A 25376-nucleotide genomic window follows, 5' to 3' on the forward strand; every position below is an offset into this window, starting at 1 on the left:
GGGAAAACCCGTAGCGCCCGGTCTATCCTACCCTCTCGGGCTGCGGCCGCTTCGACTTGGATCTGCTTCCAGGGTGGCTCTCTGCGCTGGGTGGGTCGGGGAACCGACCTCACAGCAGGAGGGGCAGGGGAGTCTCGGGGTGCTGGATCGAGGCGGGAGACGGAGGGCCAGCTCGCTTCCTCTCTCCCGGCCGCCGCGGTTGCCCGGGACGGGCCAGAGAGCGAACTCGGATGAGCCCCCATCACAGGCCAGGCGTACGGAGTCGCTCCGGCCAGGTCTGGGCAAGGAAAACGGCGGCTACGTCCGCCGGACGCCGTCGCCGGTACCCGTGGGCTGACAGCTACCCCGTCACGGCCTTGGGGACGGGCGGACCGGGCCTCGATCTCGACGGCGTGGAGGGAGTTGCCCCGGCACCCTTCACCGGCTCCCCCCCATCCCTCGGGAGGCTCAGAAGAGATCCTCCAACGTCCGTACGGCGCTGCCCAAATGGGGCTCCTTCCCATTCGGGGCGGGGGGCGAGCAGCTCTCCGGGGACCCCGAGAGCGAGCCGGGCCAGACGCGGGAGATTCCCCTTTCCAGAATGTCCTCCTTCGCCTGTCACCCTGAATGATCAGCCGTGGACTCGGGGCAGAGAAAGACCAGATGGCCCTTCACGAGCCAAGGAGATTCGCCTTCCCCGTTGACTAAGACGCTCGGCGTTAACGGTCTGTCGCCCGTTCAGGAGGACGTAGAGGGCGACCAGGGCCACCACCCTCTTGGCCGCTCTGACCTCGGGCATCGCCCCGGGGGAGCGGCCGGGCCCGCGGAGCCGGCGGACCCGCCGCTGGTGCCTGCGCGGGACGAACCCCGCGTAGCCGCTGGCCGCGCTCACGAGCCCCACGAAGGAGAGGTCCCGCAGGGAGAGGACCGCTGGAATCGCTAAGGCGGATTCGTCGTCGCTACGGATTTCCCAGCAGTGTCTGAGATCCGGCACGGTTCGAAAACCGCCGTTGGCCTGGGGGGGGGGCTCATCGGGTGCCGGGCCGTATCGGATTCTACGAGCATATCGAGGGCCCGGAAGAGCAGGCAGGAAGGGACGACCTACTTCGGCGATTTAGCTCTGACGCCCGCCCACCGGGAGGCGCCGGGGCCGACGGCGACGGCCCGGAAGACGCTCAGCAGGCAGGCGGTGCGGATGGCGAGGCCCCGGCCCACCCGGTAAAGGTGCACGAGGATTTTACGTTCGGCGTCGGCCGGGAAATTTCTCGGCCCCCGGGCCGACGCGACCTCGGGGATTCCGACGGTGAGGAGGACGACGGCGTCGGCCGAGGCCAGGTGGGCGAGGATCGGGTCGGAGGAGCCGGACCTGTGGCCGGCGGAGATCACGCGAGTATAAAAGAGGAGGAGGAAGGTGTGGGGCGAGAGGCCGGGGCCGAACTGTAGCAGAATCACCGTTCCAAAGGAGACCTCGGTGGCATCCACTGTCGTGCGATTTCAACCCACGCCACGGAGTCCTCTTGTCACAGTACAGCCGCGGTAGACGACATCTAAAGATGGGGGCGGAGAGGCTGTGGGAGGGAGATAGAAAGGAAGGGAGAGAGACCCCTTCTCCTCCAAGAAGTCTCTCCAGACTAATCCCTCCCATCCCCTATCTCCGTTCTACTCGTTCCTTCATTCGGTCGTATCTACCGAGCGCTTACCGCGTGCCGGGCGCTGCGCTCGGCGCTTGGAACGTCCAATTCGGCAACAGATGGAGACGACCCCCGCCCAACGACGGGCTCGCGGCCTCGGTCTACACGCTCGGATCGGGACCTCCCGCCGACCCGCAGATCCTTCCGCTCCTATCCCAGTCTCAGATCACGCTCTGTCCCCGCTTCTAAACCGCCGGCTCCTTCCGGGCGGCGATCAAGTCTGCCGATGGACGCTCTTACACCGTCCTACCCATCCGTCCACGCGATCGTGTCTACCCAGCGCTTGCCGTGTGCAGTGAGCGCTTGGAAGGTACCGGGCGGCACCAGATCGAGACGATCCCCGCCCACCAACGGGCTCCGTGAAGGACTCTGCGCACGCCGAGCGCGCGGTAGATACCGCCGACGGGTTGCCTCGTCGATCGCCTCCAGGCGTGGCTCCAAAGAGCTTCGGAGGAGCGGGGGGATGATTTCCCTCTTGGACATCCACCTCGGACTCGGCCGTCCCCAGCCTCCCCCCGCTGATCCACCGTGGCCCGTCGAGTCGGTGTCCGCTCCTCGGTCGCGGGGTTCAGCTCTTACTTCCCGGGGACGCCCTCAGTTCTCCCTCTCCGGGGAGTCGAGACCTCTCCGGGGAGACGGTCGGCTCCGTCCACACTCCGCGGAGAAACCACGGTCGCCGGACGGTACCGTGAGGTTTGAGAGAACACACCGAGAGGGTTCGGTCCCCTCCCCGGGCCAGGTCAGCCCCTTGACTCCGGGAGGAGATCCCCGACGGCGACTCCCCTCCCCGCCCCGAGCTCTGAAACGACGAGATCGTCGCCTTGCGAAGCCGGGGGAAGCGGAGGGGGACAGCTGATCCTGCGATGTGAGAAGAGCGATAACTGTGGCATTCGTTAAGGGCTTCCCGGGTAAGAACAAGAGCGAGGGAAGGAACAGCGGACGGGAGGCAGAGGGGGGAGGTTCGGGCGATCGAAGAGCGGGAGGTCAGCGAGGAGAGACGGCCGGAAAGCGACAGGAGGAACGGGGCGTAAGCCGTCTCCGCGCCCGTCCGTCTCCGCCTCCGCGGCGGCCCCCTGGACCGAGGCGGAGAGCTCTGCGGCCCCGCCGTCTCCGCCCGCCTCCCGTCCTACTCGGCTGGGAAGTGAGATCCTCTCGGCCCCGGTGGTTTCCCGGAGGGTGACTCGGGGAGGGCGGGATCCCTCTTCTCCCGGGTCGGGGTCACCGCAGACGGCGAGTCGGTTGTCAGTTGTATTGATTAAGCGTTTTCTCCGCGCGGAGCGTCTGGGAGAGGGCAGAACCGCAGAGTGGGTAGACACAACCCCTTCCCACAGGGAGATTTCGCTCTAGAAGGGCAGAACGAGACGCGAGCAAATAAATAAAATGACGGGTTTGCACCTAAGTGGACCGGAAGGAGGGACGAATGAAAGGAGCAAGCCGGGGCGGCCCAGACGGGAGCGGGAGAAGAGGAAAGGAGGGCTCGGTCGGGAAAGGCCGCCCGGAGTAAGGCTCTGAAAGCTGGGAGAGTCAACCGTGGAAAGGGAGGGTGGTCCAGGGCAGAGGCGGGACGAGGGTGAGAGGTCGGCAGTGAGACGGACGTGCTAGAGGTGTCGCGAGCGTCAGAGGGGCGCACCAGCGGAGTCGGAGTAGGCGGAGAGGTGAGGTAGGAGGGGGCAGAGCGACGGAGCGCATTAAAGCCGACGGTAGGGAGCTCCCGGTCGGCGCGGAGGGGGCCGGGCAACCCCCGGAGGTTCTTGAGGAGTCGGGAAATACGGACCCAACGTTTCCGCGGACCGACGGTCCGGGCAACCGGAGCGCGGAGAGACGGGAGGCAGGGAGGTCGGCGAGGAGGCCGGGCTGATCACCGAGACGGGGCAGAATAAGAGCGGGGGCTAACGTCGTCGCAGTTCGGTCGGGGAGGCGAGGACAGGTTTTAGCCACCTGGCGAAGGCCCAGCCGCCGGGATCTGAATGGGAGTTGAATGGGAAAGGGGAGTCCGGGACAAAGCCCGGGGCCCGGGAGACCGGAAGGATGGTGGCGCCGTCGACGGTGACGGGAAAAGTCAGGGGAAGGACCGATTTTAGGCGGGAAGATAAGAAGTTCCCTTTGAGACATTTTAAAGCGGAGGTGACGGGGGGGGGGGGGGGGGGGACGGGACACATCCGCGTAGAGACGTCTTGGAAGGCAGGAGGAGATGCCAGAGAGGGAGGGGGAGCAAGGCCGGTGACGGAGATTTGGCTATCGTCCCCCCGGACGCGGTAGATTGAGCCACGGGAGCAGACGAGTTCTTCAAGGGAGCGGGTGCGGATGGAGAATCGAGGGACGGCCCGCGGTCGGAGGCGGGGGAGGCGGCCGCGAAAGAGACCGAGGACGGGCGGCCGGAGAGGAAAGAGGAGAACCGGGAGCGGGGGGGGGGGGGGTGCTGGTTTGGATGGGAGTGAGTTGACCCTGACGGGGGGGCCCGGGCACGGGGAGGGGGCGGGGAGGCGATGAGAGCGGCGGGGACAGAGCAAGGGACGGGGAGGGATCGGGTAGAGGACGGGGAGGGGAGGACACGGATGGACCGAGGGTGGGAGTCGAGGGGACCCGGCGAGACCCGGCGAGCGGCAACGTCGCAAGCGAGGGGATCGGCGGCGGGAGCTACTCAAACCGCCGGCTCCCCGAGGAGACGGTGGAGTCCATCCGCTCGTTGATCCGATCGTATGTCCCGGGCGCTTACTGTGCGCAGAGCACTGTACTCAGCGGCCGGGAGAGTCAGATGGGACAGGAAAGAGACGCAGTCCCTCCCCGCGAAGGGCTTCCGGCCTAGAGGAACCGTGGGCAGGTCCTTGGGTCCTCCAAAGGGCTTAGAAAGAAAGCAGGGGCCGGGGCGGCGCGACGGCGGGCCTCGACTGAGAGGTCAAAATGTAAAAATCCGGGTTTTGGGGGGTTCGGGCAGCCGCTCCTAGCCTCTCTCCCTCAGGAGATGTCGGCTGCCGGAGCTCCTCCGCCGGTCTGCCGGGTGACCTCGGTCGAGTCCCTTCCCATCTGGAAAAGGGGGATTAAGACCGCGTGCCCCGTGTTCAGACGCCGCGCCCTTGCATCTACCCCAGCTCTTTCCGCAGTGCAGCACACGGCGGCGCTCAACAGACGCCGCAGCTATTACACGCTAAAATCCTTCGCTCCAAAGATCCTGACAACGGGAAGGAGGAAGGCCCGGGAGAATACGACGACGACAACGTTGGTATCCGTTAAGCGCTTACTATGTGCCGAGCACCGTTCTAAGCGCTGGGGTAGATGCAGGGTCATCGGGTCGTCCCACGTGAGGCTCCCGGTTAATCTCCATTTTCCAGAGGCCCAGAGAAGTGAAGCGACTCGCCCACAGTCCCACGGCCTCCGAGTGGCGGAGCCGGGATCCCAACCCGTGGCCCCCGACTCCCAAGCCCGGGCTCTTTCCACCGAGCCGCGCTGCTTCTAAGGACGCCCTGGTGCCCGCCCGCGAGAGAGGTGGCCTCGCCCGACTCGCCCCTCGTCCGTCGCTCGCGCCGGCCGCGAGGGCAGCTCGCGGGCAGTCGGACTCCGAAGCCGCATTTATCAGCCGCTTTCCTCCTCTCCCCCCTCCCTCAGGGAGCGATCAGTGAGTCCGGCGGGTGGGGGGTGTGAAGGAGTAACTCGCCGAGCGCTAATCCTCTCCGACGCTCCGCCGGGGCCGTCTCTGGAAACGGCCGGGTTGCCAGGAGTCGGGGACGCGGTGAGCCCGGATCTCTCCCCACGGTCACCCGCGGCCAACTGACGCCCCGGAGACGTCCACGGGGAGACGCCGACGGATCCCGCCACCTCGGGGCTAGCCCAGCTCCCCGTCCCCCAGCCCGGCGCGACCGATGATCGCGCCGTCCTCGTATATTTGGGTGACTGGCTCTCCCGGCCCCCGCTCCCGCCATCCGGAAATGACTTCTCCCGCCGGGGAACTGGAAGGCCGCGGAGGAAGGGAGGCGGAGCTCCCGAACTCTTCCCGGAGCTGAGCACGTCTCGCTCGGCCAGTCGCGTTGACTGAGCGCTGGCCCCGGGCAGGGCGCCGTACGAACCCCGGCTCCGTCGCTTGCCAGCTGCGTGACTTTGGGCAAGCCACTTCACTTCTCCGCGCCTCGGTTACCTCATCTGTCAAATCGCGATGAAGATCGTGAGCCTCCCGGGGGACGACCCGATGACCCTCTATCTACCCCAGCGCTTAGAACGGTGCTCCGCACATAGTAAGCGCTTAACGGATACCGACGTCATTATTACCGTTATTGTTAGGAGAGTTTAGGACGTTCCAAGTGCTCAGGACAGCGCCCTGCACATAGTAAGCGCTCGATAAATCCTGTGGAACGAATGGTTTTTAACAATGAACAGGCCCGTTCCCCGCCCACGGTGAGCTTGCGGTCTATCGATCCATCGTATTTAGCGAGTGCCCCCCGTCTGTATTAAATTCTCTTTATGATAACGTTGGTATCCGTTAAGCGCTTCCTTTGCGCAGAGCACTGTTCTAAGCGCCGGGGGGAGATGCAGGGTCAGCAGGTGGTCCCGCGTGAGGTTAATCCCCATTTTCCAGATGAGGTCACTGAGGCCCAGAGAAGTGAAGCGCCCCGCCCGCCGTCGGCCCAGCTGCCAAGCGGCAGAGCCGGGATCCGGACCCGGGACCTCCGCCTCCCCGGCCCGGGCTCTTCCCACCGAGCCACGTGGGAGAGCGAGTAGGCTCTCTCGCCGCCCTCAAGAAACCTGCGACTCGACGGCACCGATCGAGCGTCTCCCCGTGGGCGGAGCTCCGCAGTCGGGAGAGGCCAAGGGAGTCAGTCGGTCGGCGGGATCTCAACCCTCGAGACGCTGATATTTTAACAGTACGGGCCGTGTGATGAGCACCGGGTACGGCCCGGGGCGAGCGCGATCAGATCGGTAAGCACGGGACCCGCCTTCAAGAAGCTTTCACTTTAGCTGGGCCGACAGAAACAGAGACGTCGGGGAGGCCGGAGAGTCTCTCGGGGCAGCGGGTTTCCCGTTCAGCCGTCGGTCGAGAGCCCGGAAGCTGGAGCGCGTTAAAAATGCGGCGCGGCGGCCTTCGGCAGCGCCGGAAAGCACCAGACCGTCTCCCCGCCCCCGGGGAGAGCGGTGAAACCCCGTAGCGACCGCGGGGTCCGGTGGATGGAGCCCAGACCCGGCCGTCGGACGGACGTGGATTCTAATTCCCGCTCCGCCACCCGCATCCCACGTGACCCCGGGCGAGTCGCGTCGCCTCCCCGAGCCTCCGTCGCCTCGTCCGTCAAATGGGGACCGAGAGCGGGGGACGGGGACGGCGTCCGAGGCGGTTGGCTTCCATCCGCCCCGCTGTCCGGTGCAGCGACCGGAACCCGGGAAGGGCGTGGCGCAGTGGCGCGATCGTGGAAATCGGGATCATCAGGCCAGGGGTCTTCTCCGGAACGGGTGAGGCCGGCTAGGGGGAAGTCGGCCTCGATGGGGTGGGGGGACGTCAGCCGACCACCGGCCCCGTCACCTCGATCTGGCCCGGGCCTACCCCTCGGGGGTCCCGGGACCGATCCCCCAGCGTCAGCCACGCGTCCGTTCAGTCGTATTTATCCGAGCGCCTACCGTGGGCGGAGCACTTCGGGGGGAATACCGCGCAACAATAAAGAGACGCGTTCTCTGCACGCTTCCGGTCTGGAGGGGGACACGGAAACGAATATAAAATGATAAATAGGTTACTGTGGGGCTGCGACGGGGGGCGGGGGGGGGGCGAACAAAGGAAGAGAGTCCGGGAGACACGGACGGGGCTGGGAGAGGAAAGAAGGGCTTAGTCGGGGAAGGCTTCTCGTCGAGGTGCGCCCTCGCGAAGTCTCCGAAGCCGGGGGAGAGCGATCGCCTGTCGGATTCCGGGAGGGAGGGCGTTCCGTCACCCTATCTGTTCGGTTAACGAGGGTGTCCGTCCCCCGGATTCTATCCCTCGCGATGGGGCTGTCTCGTTTCCGTCCGTCCGTCTCCCCCGATTGGACCGGGAGCCCGTCGACGGGCGGGGATGGTCTCTGTCGGTTGCCGGACTGTCCATTCCGAGCGCCTGGCGCGGCGCTCTGCCCAGAGCGAGCGCTCAGTAAATACTATCGGATGAACGAATTCCAGGCCAGCGGCCGGATGTGGACGAGAGGCAGGTGGGGAGACGGGCAAGGCGGAGGTTGCGGCGAGAGGGTTGGCACCGGAGGAGCGAGGCGCGTGGACCGGGTTCTAATGATGGTAACAATAATAACGTTGGTATTCGTTAAGCGCTCGCTCCGGGCGGGGCACTGCTCTAAGCGCTGGGGTAGATACACGGTGATCGGGTGAGGCTCACAGTTAATCCCCATTTGACAGATGAGGTGACTGAGGCGCAGAGAAGTGACTCGCCCACAGTCACCCAGCTGACGAGTGGCAGAGCCGGGATTCGAACTCGTGACCCCCGACTCCCATGCCGGTGCTCCTTCCCCTGAGCGGGGAGCATCTGAATGACGCAGCCAAAATCGGGTCACCCTGCCCGGGGGGGGGGGGGGACGGGGGGACGACGGACCCCCGGGGAGGGCGGCCGATTACCCCGGAACCTGAGAAGGGCTCCTCTTGGGCCGCGGGAGATCTCCTTTTCGCAGAGATCCTTACTCTCCCGTCGCCGGGAACCCTCGGGGACGGACCCACGGCGGGAAAAGTGAGAAGGAACGCCACGCGGCCCTCCGTGAGCGCGGTGGGCTTTTCCCTCGTGCCGAATAAAACACGCGCCGGGACGGTCCGTGGTCCACAGAGGGGGACGGAGAGGGCGGGCGGGGCGATGGCCCTCTCGGCCGTCCTCACCTCGGACGTCCCGGGTCGGGCCGGGCCCGCGGGGGTGGACGGGCTGCGGCCCCCGCGGCGGCCGGACGCGCTCGGGAGCCCCTCGGGGAAGAGATCCCGCGGGGAAAGGACCGCCGCGATTACCGGGGCGGTTTCCGAGCGATACCGTGATTTGGAAACCCCCGTTGTTCCGGGGACTTGATGCGTCTGTCGGCCCGTCCGGTTCTCCGAGCGTACCGAGGATCCAGGGGAGGAGGCGGGAGGGGAGGAGGTACTGGGGCGATTCGGCCTGGATTCCGGCCCACCGGGACACGCCGGGGCTGCCGGGGAGGGCCCGGAAGACGCTCGGGAGGCAGGCGGCGCAGACGACGGGACCCCGGGCCGCCCCGGAAAGGGATTCCATCGGCGAGGAGGGCGACGGCGTTGGCCGAACGCCAGCTGGGGGGGGGATCGAGCCGGGCCGCTCGCCGGCGGAGACCGCCCGGGCGCGAGACGGGAGGCGGAAGACGGCGAGCGCCGGGCCGAGACGCCTCATGATCCCGATTCCGGGGGAGAGCTTCGGCGGCATCCGTGGACTTGGACGCTCCAGGAAAGACACGGCGACCTCTTGGAGAGAGACACCGGAGCGGGGGGAGATTTAAGGGCGAGGAGAGACTGCGGGAGTGAGATTCGAAGGGAGAGAAAAACGCTCCCCGCCTTCCGAAGCCATCCTAAAACTCACATCTACTCCGGGACGCCTTTCCCGACCGACCCCTCCTTTCCCCTAATCCCCCTCCGACCGCGCGCCCGGATCCGAGCCCCTTCAGCGGCTGATATTCGCCTCGCCCTCGGCCCCGCCGCACTGGCTCCCGTTTCCGGACCCTGCTTCGTCTCTCCGGGAACGTCTCCGCCGACTCCGTCGCGTCGCACGCTTCCGGGTGCTCGGCGCGGTGCTCCGCACGCGGAAAGTGCCCGAGAAATGCCATCGATCGGTCGCCGGATGGAATATCTCCGACCCCAGGCCCAGAGAGCTTCGGAGCAGGAGCGGAACGATCCCGACCGGACAGGCGACCCCGACTCCGACGCCTTACCCTCTGAAGGTCCATTAGGGGCCAAGAAGGGGGCCTCGGTCCGAGCCCAGGACGCCCAGATTGTTCCCCGAACGATCCGGTTCCTCCTCCGCGAGAGGTCGGGACCCCTCCGTGCAGCTTCTATCGACAGCAAGAACGATAAGCATAATAATCATCGTATCTGTTCGGCGCTCGCTACGCGACGAGCACCGTCCTAGGCCCTGGGGTGGATTCCAGCCGATCAGGTTGGACCCAGTCCCCGTCCCGCGTGGGGCTCACAGTCTTCATCCCCATTTTCCAGATGAGGTGACCAAGGCCCGGAGAAGTGAAGTGACTTACCCAGGGTCACACCGTAATAATAATAATAATAATAATGATAACAATCTAAGCGCCGGGGCAGATCCGACGCGGGGCGCACGGTCTTCATCCCCGTTTTACAGCTGAGGTAACTGAGGCCCAGAGAAGGGACTTGCCCAGGTTCACGCAGCTGCCAAGCGGCGGAGCCGGGATTAGAACCCACGACCTCTGCCTCCCAAGCCCGGGCTCTTGCCGCCGAGCCGCGCTGCCTCACCGTAATGACGATGTTAACGATAACGACGGCAACGGTCGAGAGGGCTTCCCCTGGGCCGAACGCCGTTCTAAGCGCCGGGGAGGATAGAAGCAGCGTGGCTCCAGGGGAGGAGCCCCGGCTTGGGAGTCAGAGGTCACGGGTTCGGATCCCGGCCCCGCCGCCCGTCAGCTGTGGGACCGTGGGCAAGTCACGTCGCTTCCCCGGGCCTCGGTTCCCTCACCCGGAAAACGGGGATGAAGACCGGGAGCCTCACGGGGGACAACCCGATGAGCCCGTATCTCCCCCCAGCGCTTAGAACAGTGCTCCGCGCCTAGTGAGCGCTTAACGATGAGGCGATCGGGCCGTCCCGCGCGGAACTCCCGGTCTTCGTCCCCGTTTTCCAGCTGAGCTAACTGAGGCCCAGAGAAGCGAAGAGACTTGCCCAAAGTCACCCAGCTGACAAGCGGCGGAGCGGGGGATTCGAACCCACGCCCCGTGACTCCCAAGCCCGGGCTCTTCCCACCGAGCCGCGCTGCTTCTCTAAGTGCGCTCCGCCCACATCACGTATCGGGCGGGATGTGGATAATGATGACGACGTCGGTCTCTGTTAAGCGCTCACTAGGTGCAGAGCACCGTCCTAAGCGCTGGGGGAGATCCGGGGTCATCGGGTCGTCCCCCGTGAGGCTCCCGGTTAATCCCCATCTTCCAGATGAGGTCACCGAGGCCCAGGCAAGCGAAGCGACTCGCCCACAGCCACCCAGCTGCCAAGCGGCCGAGCGGAGATTCGAACCCACGACCTCCCAAGCCCGGGCCCTGTCCACCGAGCGACCGCTGGACGGGGGTGATGCCGGACGAGAGCGCGCGCACCCGGGGCCACCCCCTTCCCCGGCGGCGGCGAGAGAGCCCGGGCTGGGGAGTCGGGATGTCGTGGGTTCTAATCCCGGCTCCGCCGCCTGCCAGCTGTGTGACTTCGGCCGGGTCGCTTAACCTCTCCGTGCCTCAGTTACCTCATCTGGCAAACGGGGATTGGAACGGCGAGCCCCACGTGGGACGACCTGATCGCCTCGTATCCCCCCGGCGCTTAGAACGGTGCCTCGCACGCAGTAAGCGCCTAACGGACGCCACCGTACGTATACGACGCCATTTTGCCCCCCGCCCCACCCCATCGGGGAAGATTCGAGGAGGGCGCGGATCCGAGGAAGGGAACGCGGGCCGGGAGAGGGCCTAGCGGAAAGAGCCGGGGCCCGGGATTCCGACGCCCGGCGCGTCCTTTCCCTCCGCGCCGCCGGCGGCCTGCCGTGTGACGGCTCCTTCGCTCCCCTCGGTCTCCTCGTCTTCCAGATGGAGACTCAGTTCCCTCTTCCCCTCCGTCCTTAGACCGGGAGCCTCCTGAACGGGCCGGGGCCGGTGGCCGGCCTCGTTGGCTTCTATCGGCCCCACAGCTTAGAAAAGCGCTTGACACTTAGTAACGACGATGACGAGCGCTTGTTAAACGCTCGCCACGTGCCCAGCGCCGTTCTAAGCGCCGGGGGAGACGCGGGCTCATCGGGTCGTCCCACGTGAGGCTCCCGGTCTTCAGCCCCATCTTCCGGATGAGGGAACCGAGGCCCGGAGAAGCGAAGCGACTCGCCCACGGTCCCCCGGCTGCCAGGCGGCGGGGCCGGGATCCGAACCCGTGACCCCCGTCTCCCAAGCCCGGGCTCTTCCCGCTTAGCCGCGCTGCTTCTCTAGACGTGTAAGGAATGTAATAATCACCATAATAATAATGATGACGACAATGACAACGTTGGTATCTGTTAAGCGCTAACCATGTGCAGAGCGCGGTTCTGAGCGCTGGGGGAGTTACAGGGTTGTCTCACGTGAGGCTCCCGCTCTTAATCCCCATTTTAGAGACGAGGTGACCGAGGCCCAGAGGGGTGAAGTGACCCGCCCACAGTCACACGGCTGACAAGCGGCAGAGCCGGCATTCGAACCCACGACCTCCGACTCCAAAGCCCGGGCTCTTGCCACTGAGCCACGCTGCTTAACGTCGGTATTTGTTAAGCACCTACGATGTGCCGAGCGCCGTCCTAAGCGCCGGGGGAGAGGCGGGGTCATCGGGTGGTCCCACGCGGGGCTCCCGGCCTTGTCCTGCGGTCCCTTTTATTGACGATGATAACAATAATAATAACGATAATGGTAATAATGTTGGTATCTGTTAAGCGCTCGCTAGGTGCCGAGCGCCGTCCTAAGCGCCGGGGGAGACGCGGGGTCATCGGGTGGTCCCACGTGAGGCTCCCATTTAATCCCCATTTTCCAGATGAGGTCACGGAGGCACGCCGAAGAGAAGTGACCCGCCCACGGTCCCCCGGCTGCCAAGCGGCGGAGCGGGGATTCGAACCCACGACCTCCGCCTGCCCAGCCCGGGCGCCTTCCACTGAGCCGCGCCGCTTCTCTGGGCGTGTAAGGAATGCGATGATAACGATAATCCCGATAATAACAATAACGTTGATGTTTGTAATGATAGCGCAGATGATAACAGTAATGATAACGACAACGACAATAACAGGCTCAGCCCAGTCCGTGAAGGAAGAAGAGAGAGAGAGATGGAACCAACAGGGAGGGCAGAGAAGGAGCACGGCCTAAAGGGGAGAGCCCGGGTCTGGGAGTCAGAAGGACCTGTGTTCTAATTCTGGATCTCCCACGCGTCTGCTCAGTGACCTCGGACCAGTCACTGCACCTCCCCGTGCCTCAGTTCCTTCCCCCGGTCAAACGATGACGGCACCTGTTAGGCGCTTACTACGTGCGAAGCACCGTTCCAAGCGCTGGGGTGAGATACGGCGTGATCCGGGTGGCCCACGTGGGGCTCAGAGTTTTCATCCCCATGTTCCAGGTGAGGGAGCCGCGGCCCAGAGAAGCACAGGGACTTAATAATAACGTCGGCATCCGTCAGGCGCTTACTACGTGCAGAGCACCGCTACGGGGTCATCGGGTTGTCCCTCGTGGGGCTCGCAGTTTCCAGCTGAGGTCACCGAGGCCCGGAGCCGCGAAGCGACTCGCCCACGGTCACCCGGCTGCCGGGCGGCGGGGCCGGGATTCGAACCCGGGACCTCGGACCCCCGAGCCCGGGCTCTGGCCACGGAGCCGCGGTGCTTCTCCAAAACGGGGATTGGGGCTGCGAGTCCTCGGTGGGATGTCCGGCTCGATCATCTCGCGCCTGTCCCGGGGGCCCAGCGCAGTGCCGGGCACGGGGGGAGCGCCGAACAAATGCCAAGATTATTATTCCGGGTGGCCGAGGGCGGTCGGACGCTGGTTTTGCCCGGGCGCGGTCCCCGCGGCCCCACGCCGCCGGGAGGTACGACTGTCCCAGGAGGCAAGGGGGCACGGGGCGACGCGAGGGGTGGGTTGTGAGAAGCGGCGCGGCTCAGCGGAGAGGGCCCGGGCTTAGGAGGCCGAGGTCCCGGGTTCGAATCCCGCCTCCACCGCTTGCCAGCTGGGGGACCGTGGGCGCGTCGCTTCTGTGGGCCTCAGTTCCCTCATCTGGAAAACGGGGGTGATGACCGGGAGCCTCACGTGGGACGGCCCGATGACCCCGCGTCTCCCCCAGCGCTTCGAACGGTGCTCTGCGCACGGTGAGCGCTTAACAAATACCAATATCATCATCATCATTATTATTATTATCATTGTCACCCGCCTCTCTCTGCCCCAGTCCTCCCTGCCAGCTGACACCCGGGAGCCATCTGGATGCCTTTCTGAGCTTGCGCCGGTCATCCGAACGGCAACACTTTAACAATAATTGTTATCATAATTGTTGCCGAATTGTCCATTCTAGGAGCTCAGTACGGGGCTCTGCACATAGTAAGCGCTCAATAAATACAGTCGAATGAATGAATGATAGTACTAACGTAGTGATTACCACAAATGAGCACTCAGTAAATATTACCGAACGAATGGATGAATAGCAGCAATAACAGAATGAATAACATGATGAATGACACAAATAAGCGCTCAATAGATACTATCCAACGAACGAATGAATAATAGTCATGACATAACAGGATGAATAACATAATGATGAACACAAATAAGCGCTCGATAAATACTATCCAACGAATGGATGAATAACAGCAATCGCATAAGAGAATGAATCACGTAATGATCAACGCAAATAAGCGCTCAATAAATACTATCGAACGAACGAATGAATAACAGTGATAACAGAATGAATAACATGATGATTAACACTAATAAGCGCTCAATAGATGCTATCGAACGAATGAATGAACACCAGCAACAACAGAATGAATGACGCGATGATTAACGCAGATAAGCTCTCGGTAAATACTATCGAATGAATGAATGAACAGTGATAACAGAAGAGAATCACGTGATGATTAACACAAATAAGCGCTCAATAAATACTATCGAATGAACGAATGACAGTCATAACATAGAATGAATAACGTAATGATCAACACAAATGAGTGCTCAATGAATACTATCGAATGGACGAATGAATAACAGTAATAACGTAAGAGAATGAATAACATAACGATTAACACAAACGAGCGCCCGGTAAATCCAGTCGAATGAATGAATAACCCGATGATCACGGTAGTTGCTGAGCGCTTACCCGTTCCAGGCTCTGTAGTGGGCAGTGGGTAGAAAGACCCCAGTCCCCGTTCCACAGAGGGCTTCGGGTTCGAGTCTTCACAGCCCCGTTTTACGGGTGAGGACACCGAGGCACGGAGGAGCCCGGCGAGCCAAGGTCACCCAGCGGAGGATTAGAACCCAGGCCGCACTGCTTACGGACGGAGAGTGGAGCCGATTCTTTTCCGACGTCTCGGCCGGGCGGGGATCCAATCCGATGCGGCGGGCCCTTCCGTTCCGACGCTCCTGGGAATGGGAAAGTGGGAGCAAGCTCTTCGGGGCTGAGTTCGACCTCGGGGTTCCCGAGAAAAGTCTGAAATCCCACCGACGGCCACGGCTTTTATCCTACTCACCCGTCTCCGTCGCTCGCCGGGCAACGGGCGGGCGGACGCCAGGCGGCATCTATCGGCCGCCTTCCTCGTCCCTTCCCCCCGGGAGTGATTTGGGGGGTTGCGCGCGCGAACGACGGAGCGTTAAATCCACTCTGACACCCGCACTGGGCCATCTCCGAAGATCCCCTCCCCGCGGCCTACCCGTCTGGGGCCACCGTTCCGCCCAGATGAACTCCGCGCCCTCCTTCAGCCCTCGCGACGGATCCCGGCGGTTCGAGCTTCGCTTCACTTCTCTGTGCCTCGGTTACCTCGTCTGTAAAATGGGGATTAACCCTGAGCCTCACGTGGGACGACCCGATGACCCTGTATCTCCCCCAGCGCTCAGAACGGCGCTCCGCACGTAGTGAGCGCTTCACAGATACCAACATTATTATTATTAAAAGCGGCGCAGTGGCAGGAGCCCGGGCCGGGGAGTCGGAGGTCACGGGTTCGAATCCCCGCCTCTGCCGCCTGTCAGTGGCGTGACTCCGGGGGAGTCGCTTGACCTCTCTGGGCCTCGGCTACCTCGTCGGGAAAAAGGGGATGAAGACCGTGAGCCCCACGTGGGCCGCAACCAGATCGCCTCGTATCCTCCCCGGCGCTTAGAACGGTGCTCTGCACAGAGTGGGTGCTTAACAAATACCAACATTATTATTATTATTATTATTAACAGATGCCATTATTACTATTATCTCTCCCCGCAGTTACCCGCAGCCCATCAGAGAGGCCCGTGGAGAGACGATCCGGGCTGAATCCTGCAGCCCCCGGGGACATTCCCCGCTCTCGCCCACACTTAGATATGCTTTTTTGGGACCTGGGAGTCAGAGGATTTATTTAACGATGTTGGTATTTGATAAGCGCTTTCTACGTGCAGAGCACTGTTTTAAGCGCTGGGGGAGATCCAGGGTCATCGGTGAGGCTCCCAGCTTCACCCCCATTTTCCAGCTGAGGTCACTGAGGCCCAGAGAGGGGCAGTGACTCGCCCACGGTCACACAGCTGCCAAGCGGCCGAGCCGGGATTCGAACCCGTGACCCCGGACTCCCAGGCCCGGGCTCTTTCCACCGAGCCACGCTGTTCCACTCATTCATTCATTCGATTGATCGTGTCGATCGAGCGCTTCTGGGCGCATTCATTTACGGTATTGACTAGGCGCTTGGGAGAGGGCGATATGATAATAATAATGACGTTGGTATCTGTTAAGCGCTTACTAGGTGCAGAGCACTGTTCTAAGCGCTGGGGGAGATGCGGGGTCATCGGGTTGTCCCCCGTGAGGCTCACGGTTAATCTCCATTTTACAGATGAGGGAACTGAGGCACGGAGAAGTTCAGCGACTTGCCCACAGTCACACAGCTGACGAGTGGCAGAGCCGGGATTAGAACCCATGACCTCTGACTCCCAAGCCCGGGCTCTTGCCCCCGAGCCCCGATCCCCACTCACGGCGAGCGTAAAGTCTCCAGAGGGAGGCAGACATTAATAATAATAACGTCGGCATCCGTGAAGCGCTGATTAGGGGCAGGGCACTGTTCTAAGCGCCGGTCATCCGGTGGTCCCACGTGAAGCTCCCAGTTAATCCCCATTTTCCAGATGAGGTCACTGAGGCCCAGACCTTCGCACCGCGCTTGGCACGTTGGACCGACACCAGCGTTATTTCTTCTGCTAAAAATCTTCCGCGCGTTTCATTCCGAGGGAGATGAAAATCGAGCAGCGGCCCAGGGGCAAGAGCCCGGGCTCGGGAGTCGGAGGTCGTGGGTTCGAATCCCTGCTCGGCCGCTTGGCAGCTGGGGGGCCGTGGGCAGGTCGCTTCACTTCTCTGGGCCTCAGTTCCCTCGTCCGGAAAATGGGGATAATAAGGACATCGGTATTTGTTAAGCGCCACGTGCAGAGCGCTGTTCTAAGCGCTGGGGGAGATACAGGGTTGTCCCAAGTGAGGCTCCCAGTCTTCATCCCCATTTTCCAGACGAGGGAACTGAGGCACACTGAAGTGAAGTGACTCGCCCACCGTCACACAGCCGACAAGGGCGCAGAGCCGGGATTCGAACCGGTGACCTCTGCCTCCCGAGCCCGGGTTCTTTCCACGGAGCCGCGCTGCTTCCCAGATGAAGACCGTGAGCCGCCCCAAGTGGGACCACCTGATCGCCCTGCATCTCCCCCGGTGCGTAGAGCAGTGCTCGGCACATAGTAAGCGCTTACCAAATACCAACATTGTTATAACTGTTATTATTATCTTTAATAAAGTTTCTCTCTTTCCTGTCTTCCTCTGAGTCACAGTCACAGAAGACAAACGGCTCCTGCCCTCCGAGCCCAACCCCCGCCAATCAGTCCAGGGGATTGAAGCACCGCGGCTCAGTGGAAAAGACCCTGGGCTTGGGAGGCACAGGCCGTGGGTTCGAATCCCCACTCTGCCACCTGTCCGCTGTGTGACCGTGAGCGAGTCACCTCACCGGGCCTCAGTTCCCTCATCTGGAAAACGGGGGTGAAGACCGGGAGCCTCACGCGAGACGACCCCGTCACTCCCCCGGCGCTTAGAACAGTGCTCTGCGCCTAGTAAGCGCTTAACGGATACCAACATTATTATAGGGAAGCAGCGTGGCTCAGGGGAAAGAGCCCGGGCTTGGGAGTCAGAGGTCAGGGGTTCGAATCCCGCCTCTACCACTTGGCGGCTGTGTGACTGGGGGCGAGTCACTTCCCTTCCTCTGGGCCTCAGTTCCCTCATCTGGAAAATGGGGATTAAAACCGGGAGCCCCACGTGGGACAACCTGATGCCCCTGCATCTCCCCCGGCGCTTAGAACAGTGCTCGGCACCTACTAAGCGCTTAACAAACACCAACGTCACGATTATTACTATCTTTAATATAGTTTCTCTCTTTCCAGTCTTCCTTTCAGACTAAGTGCAGACAGACAGCTCCTGCCCTCCAAGCCCAACCGCCAGCAGTCAATCCAGGCTATGTACTGAGCGATTCCTGGATACAGAAGGGCATACTAAGCGCCCGTGAAAGCACAGTCCACCCATCCCTTCCCACCAGGAATTTACACCCTGGGGGGAGGCGATCACTAAAATAAATTATGGATTAGGGAAGCCCTGTGGGGGGGCGATCATTAAACCAAATTAGGGATGAGGGAAGTAGGAGAGGAAGAGGCAATTTAAATAGGTGCTGGGGGCCTGGAGGGGAATATCACACTGCTCTGGGCTCTGAAGAGATAAGATAAGGAAAAAAGCAGCTCCCAAAACTACACTAGGCCTCAAATTCCTCGTACCTGATCAAAGGGAAATCAACCAAATCCTGGCACCAAATGGAGTCTGTCCTTATTTACTCTAGTTCTTTATCTCCACGGGGGGGGGGGGGGGGCTAAAAATCACTCACTTATTACTTCCAAGCTCCACCTTCCCCTCCCCAAAGGGCCCAGGGTGAAAATTTAATTTAGAAGGAGGATGGGGTGGAGGGAGGGGAAGAAGGAGGAAGGGAGATGGACAGGAGTTGGAGGAGAAAAGAGGGGCTCAGGGGAAAGAGGCTGCCGGGTTTGGGAGGCAGAGAGGTCATGAGTTCGAATCCCGACTCCTTGGCAGCCGGGGGACTGTGGGCGAGTCACTTGGCTTCTCCGGGCCTCAGTTCCCTTGGCTGGAAAATGGGGGTGAAGACTGGGAGCCTCACATAGGACAACCTGATGGCCCCGTGTCTCCCCCGGCGCTTAGAACGGTGCTCTGCGCATAGTCAGCGCTTAACAAATACCAACATTTGTCGGAAAGAGCTCTGCCCCTTGGCAACTGGGTGACTGTGGGCAGGTCATTTCGCTTCTCTGGACCTCAGTTCCCTCATCTGGAAAATGGGGATGAGGACTGGGAGCCTCACGTGGGACAACCTGATCGCCCTGAATCTCCCCCAGTGCTTAGAACAGTGCTCGGCACATAGTAAGCGCTTACCAAATACCGGCATTATTATTATTATCATTATTAATTCCCCCTCTAGATTGAAAGATTGCACTTCCTGGTTTTTCTGTCATTTTCTGACACTGCCTCTTCACCCGTTTGTCTCTTCCTGTCTTTCTCCGACTCACTTTCCGTTTTCTGCTCTTCCCTTTGACTCCTCTGTCTTTCTCAGCCTCTCTTTTGAAGTTTCTTTAAACCTGTGTCTGTCTCTTGTTGCTCTGTTCTCTTCCAGGCACTCAGTGCGGTGTTCCGGACACAGTAAGCCCTCAATAATTGCGATCGAATGAATTTAATGAAATACCGCAACTGTTATTAGGAACTCCTGCACTCTTTCCTCAAAGGAGTTGAAGGAAATTTCCCGCATGGACCGCTAACGGGACTAGAAAGTCAGGAGAGAAAAATTCTGTTAAAAGGAGACAGTTCCCCTAAAACCCACCCTTGTTCCCCCAAAGCCTACCCTTCTGAGAGCCCTCCCGAAGGCAACCAGAACGCAGACCGTGTCTCCTTCCTGCCCAGGGCCGCCCTGGTCTCTCTCCTTTTTATTTTAATGGAATTTATTACTCTATCCCAAGCCCTCTAGTAAATAAAAGTCAATCAGGTCGGGCCCCGTCCCACGCGAGGCTCACAAAGTTGAGAAAGAATGGGCATCAAATCCCCATTTTAATAAAAATAATACTCATTTTGATACTTCTTGAGCACCTACTATATTCTAAGCGCTGGGGTAGATTCCAGTTAAGCGGGGGGGACACAGTCCCCTTACCACATGCGGCTCACAGCCTTCACCCCCGTTTTCCAGATGAGGTCACTGAGGCCCGGAGAAGTGAGGTGACCTGCCCCGGGTCGCACAACAGACGAGGGGTGGAGCCAGGATTAGAACTCATGACTTTCAGCCTCCCAGGCCCATGCTCTCTCCACTAAGCCGTGCTGCCTCACCACCTACAAACAAACAAACAAAAACTCCTCACTCTAGGCTTCAAGGCTCTCCATCACCTTGCCCCTTCCTACCTCTCCTCCCTTCTCTCTTTCCACCGCCCACCCCGCACGCTCCGCTCCTCCGCCGCCCACCTCCTCGCCGTCCCTCGGTCTCGCCTATCCCGCCGTCGACCCCCGGGTCACGTCCTCCCGCGGTCCCGGAACGCCCTCCCTCCTCACCTCCGCCAAACTGATTCTCTTTCCCTCTTCAAAACCTTACTTAAAAATCACCTCCTCCAAGAGGCCTTCCCAGACTGAGCTCCTCTTCCCCCTCTACTCCCTCTGCCATCCCCCCTTTACCTCTCCGCAGCTAAAGCCTCATTTTCCCCTTTTCCCTCTGCTCCTCCACCTCTCCCTTCCCATCCCCACAGCACTGTACTCGTCCGCTCAACTGTATATATTTTCGTTACCCTATTTATTTTGTTAATGAATTGTACATCGCCTCGATTCTATTTAGTTGCCATTGTTTTTACGAGATGTTCTTCCCCTCGACGCTGTTTAGTGCCATCGTTCTTGTCTGTCCGTCTCCCCCGATTAGACCGTAAGCCCGTCAGACGGCAGGGACCGTCTCTATCTGTTGCCGACTTGTTCATCCCAAGCGCTTAGTACAGTGCTCTGCACATAGTAAGCGCTCAATAAATACTATTGAATGAATTGAATGAACCTAGCAAGGAAGTGGTAGAGCTGGGATTAGAACCCAGGTCCTCGGACTCCCGGGCCCTACGCTTTCCATTAGGCTACACTGCTTCCTAAAACATCCCTTTGATCCCAAACGTCACCGGACATGGATTCGAGGATTCTCCTCCTAAACCGTAAACGCGTGAGGGCCGAGATCATGTCTTCTAAATCACTTTACGCTCCCAAGGGCCTGGTACGGCACTTACCCTGACCATGGTGTTCTCATTTATGTCAGCATGAAGACAGGTGACCTGAATTGTCCTCCGATTTATCTGTGAGAGGAAAATGTGTCTTTTTAATCTTCATATGTGCTCCAATTCTCCTTGCAGTGAGTTCTCTCTGTTCCAAGTTCTCTGCCTGTCGTCCAAAGTTCATTCCCGAATTCTTTAAAGTTTCCCAGGCATTTCTGCCTCATCTGCCCCAGTCCAAATTTCCTTGCTGAACTGGGGATGGCAAGTTCCCCCGAATTTTCCGGGGGATGAGGCCGAACTGGGACCAGGTGGGATATGGGAGTCTTCTGAGTGGCTTTTTTAACCTGCCCACGGGGATCTATGTTTGTCTAGAACCCCCGCGGCAAGTAATCCTGAAATTAGCTGGGCAGGCAAATGAATTAATCCGTTCTTCTGCCTCTCCCTGCGACTCTCATTCTGTCTCTCTCTACCTCGCTCAGTCTCTGCACTTTTTGGTTTTTCTGGCATTTTCTGACACTGCCTCTTCACCTGTTTGTCTCTTTCCTGCTCCGACCCACTTTCCGTTTTCCGTTTTCCCCTTCGACTTCCCTGTCTTTCTCAGCCTCTCTTTTTAAGTTGGTTAAATCTCTAGGGTACTTGTTCAGTGCTCGCTATGTGCCATTCGACTTATTGAGCACTTTACTGTGTGCAGAGGACTGTACTAAGGGCTCGGAAAGTTCAGTTCGGCAACAGAGAGAGACAATCCCTGCCTAACAACGAGCTCACAGTCTAGAAGGGGGGAGACAGACAACAAAAAAACAAAACAAGTAGACAGGCATCAATAGCATCAACGTAAATAGAATTTTAGATATAGGTACAGCATTAATAAAATAAATAGAATAAATATGTACATATATACAGAAGTGCTGGGGCGGGGAGGGGGTAGAGAAGAGAAAGGGGGTCCGGGCGATGGGGCGGGGAGGAGGAGCAGAGGAAAAGGGGGGGCACAAACGAAATAGTCACAATAGAGTAATTAGGCAAGTCTGCCCTTTGCTGTGTTGTCTATGAAGACTGCGGCATCTGAGCTGTTTCTCCTTTCCCTCTTACTTCCATGATCCTAAGAGAATACCTGCTGCGACACTCCCTTCCTGATTGTCGCCCATTATGCTGGTCCCTCTAAAGCTACCGGTTCTGCGCAGGGATTTAGCAGAGTCGGAGGTTTTGCTTTATGATGACAATTATTCATTCAATAGTATTTATTGAGCGCTTACTATGGGCAGAGCGCTGGACTAAGCGCTTGGAATGGACAATTCGGCAACAGAGAGAGATTGACGGGCTCGCAGTCTAATCGGGGGAGGCAGACGGACAAAAAACAAGACAACTTAATCGCGATAAATAGAATCAAGGGGACGGACCCCTCATTAACAAAATAAATAGAGTAATAATAGTCTCTTCTGCCCTCCGTGCATTCCAATTTCAGCTCTCCAGGGAACAGATGTTTGGGTATCCTGCTGCTGGTCAGTCTTCTCCGGGTCCCCCTTCCCCAGCGCAGGTGGGTTTCACGGAGCACAGCTTCAGTGCTTAAGAGACTGGCTTCCTTCCAGGTCTCCGACGCCTTGATATCCGATGTCGAGAATGTGGCTCGGAATGCTGCCGATGGAAATGCTCCTGATGTCAGAAGTGATATATGTAGGGGGAGGGCATTCAGACAGTAATCTAGCCAGAGTATGACAAGCGCATGCACCGGGATGCTGTCCATTTGGATGGCGAGAGAGCGGTCGATCCGGGGAATTTTATGAGGAACGTCCAGTGGGATTCGGCCCCAGATCGAATATGCGAATGGAAAGAACTTGGAGTCACGGATGATACCGAGGTTTTGGGTGGGACGGCGGTGTGGCCGAGCGGAACTGGGAAAGCTAGGAGTAGCAGTGGAAAGGAAGATGACGAGTACAGTTTCGTATACGGTGAGCTTGAGGCCTTAATGGAACATGCCTGTGGAAATGACTCGGAGAGAGGGGAAAATCCCAGATTGCAGCAGAGGAGAGAGGTCAGGATAGGTGGGACAGAATTGGGAGAAATCCTTGCGAAAATCCCAATTCTAGGGAGGCACCAGACTCTACCAGATCCCGAGACAAGGGATCGGCTTCAACCGTGTCGGACCCGGGGTTGTCATCCTGTCAAGGGATTGTTCTCTGTTTCTAAATATTATTCTTATTTTTATTCTTATCTTTATTATGATATTTGTTAATCACTTACTGTGAGTCAAGCTCTGTTCTAAGTGCTGGGGTAGAGAGAGGTTAATCAGATCGGATGCAGCTCCCGTCCCACACGGGACTCACCGTTTAAGTAGGAGAGAGAACAGGTATCGAATCGCTCAAATTCCCCTGAATTGTCTGGGAGACAAGGCCGAATTGGGACAAGGTGGGATGAGGGAATCTTCTGAACGGCCCGTTTAACCTGCCCAAAGGGAAATACGTTCGTCGGGGGCCCGTACGGAAAGCAGTCCTGAAATCAGCATCCAAATGAATCTTTTCTGCCTCTTCCTGCCCCTTTCAATCTCTGTCTCTCTCTTTACCATTCTCACTCTCCATCTCTCGACTTCTTTGTTTTTCTTTCGTTTTCAGACCCAGCCTTTTCACCTGCTTGTCTCTTTCTGTCTCTGACTCTCTAAGACTTCTCTCTCTGACTCTCTGTATCTCTGCATGCCTGTATGTACATATACGTATCTATGTACGTGTGTATCTCCGACTCCCCGTCTACCTCCGTCTCTACCTCTCTGACTCGATCGCTCTCTTTCTGTGACTCTCTTTGCATCTCTTTGCCTCAATCTGTCTCTTTCTGTCCCTGCCTCTCTGTCTCTCCATCTCCTTCCGCCCTCCAACTCTGGTTCCGTTTCACCTCTCTGTCTTTCACTGCCTCTCTTTTCTTTTTTCGTGTTTTTTGAATATCTACGGTATTTTGTTAAGTGCTCACTCTGTGCCAGGCACTGTTGTAAGCTAATCAGGCTGGGCAGAGTCTCCGTCCCTCACGGGGCTCCCAGTCTTAATCCCCATTTTTCAGATCAAGGAACTGAGGCCCAGAGAAAGGAAGCCACACAGCACAAAAGTGGAGGAGACAGGACTAGAACCCAAGTCCTTCTGGGCTCTATCTGCTAGGCCATGCTGCTTACCCTTCCACTGTACCTGTCTCTGGAGTGCTCTCTCTGGACTTGAAGAAGGGGAAAGAGACATGAACCAGTGGAAGAAGGAAGAGCAGGAGAGAGGATGACAGTTGAGACTGATCAATCTACGGCAGGCACAGTTCTGAGTTCTGGGGCAGAAACGACCCAGTCGGTTTGGACGTGGTCCATGTCCCAAATGGGGCTCACAGTCTTAACCCCCATTTTACAGATGAGGTAACTGAGGCACAGAGAAGGGAGGGAACTTGCCCAGGGTCACATATGAGACTCGTGACGGAGCTGGGATTGGCATTTAGGTCCTTCTGACTCCCAGGCCTGTGCGCTAACCCCTAATCATGCGGCTTACGATTCCTGATTACGATCCCTGGTTCAGCCAGGGAGGGACGACCCCGCCTGCTTCTGGAGGCTTGTTGACGGCCTCTGGCAGGCCGGAGGGGGCCGACCAAAATATCCCAGGCAGTCCCCTACATTCCCTCAGGTTGAAAAAGGAAGAGGAGCTCTCTAAGAACAATAATAATAATGATAATGTTGGTATTTGTTAAGCGCTTATTACGTGCCGAGCACTGTTCTAAGCGCTGGGGTAGATACAGGGTCATCAGGTTGTCCCACGTGAGGCTCACAGTAAATCCCCATTTGACAGATGAGGTAACTGAGGCACAGAGAAGTTAAGTGACCTGCCCACAGTCACACAGCTGACAAGTGGCAGAGCCGGGAGTCGAACCCATGACCTCTGACTCCGATAGGAGTGTTACTCAAAGAGGGAGCAGAAAGAACGTTGAGCGAGGCGGCTGAGCTTCCAGAAAGTCGAGTTCAGTGTCGTTCTCCTGGAGTTTGGAGGTTACAACCCTCCGAGACGTTCACCAGGGCCAAGGCTACCTACATATACGTCGGCTAGGACACCCCGATTCTTTGTTTTTCAACCACACTTTTGGCAGCATCGCTTAACTAGTCCGAGGAGATTATCGGTTCCCGCCACCATCCATCAGTCATAGCGATTAAATACCTACTTTAATTTCAGGTTTTTGTCTGGGGAGGCAACAGGATTGGAAACTCAACCCGACGAGTGGTGCTCTGCGCAGACCAAGCACTCAGGAAATACCAGCGATTGATGGATTGAGCATTATTATTGCTAATAATAATAAGATTAACAATGCGAAGAAGAATTGTGATTTTTTTTCTAAGCACTTACTACGTACCAGGCACTGTTCTAAGCGCCGGGGTGCGTATAGGTAAAGTGGGTTTATCAAATGGGGCTCGCAGTCTTAACGCCCATTTTACAGAGGACGTAAGTGACTTGTCCGGGGTCCCGCAGTAGACGAGCGGCGGAGTCGGGATGAGAACGCAAGCCCTTCCGACTCCCAGGCCCGTCCTTTAACCGTTTTAAA

At 59.2% G+C, this 25376-nt stretch overlaps 1 pseudogene; it reads right to left on the reverse strand.

Moving 5' to 3' along the window:
* Positions 611–1461, reverse strand: ORNANAV1R-PS4026 (vomeronasal 1 receptor ornAnaV1R-ps4026 pseudogene; annotated as a pseudogene).

This window comes from Ornithorhynchus anatinus, chromosome 15 (genome assembly GCF_004115215.2).
Source record: "Ornithorhynchus anatinus isolate Pmale09 chromosome 15, mOrnAna1.pri.v4, whole genome shotgun sequence".
In the NCBI taxonomy this organism is placed as follows: Eukaryota; Metazoa; Chordata; class Mammalia; order Monotremata; family Ornithorhynchidae; genus Ornithorhynchus; species Ornithorhynchus anatinus.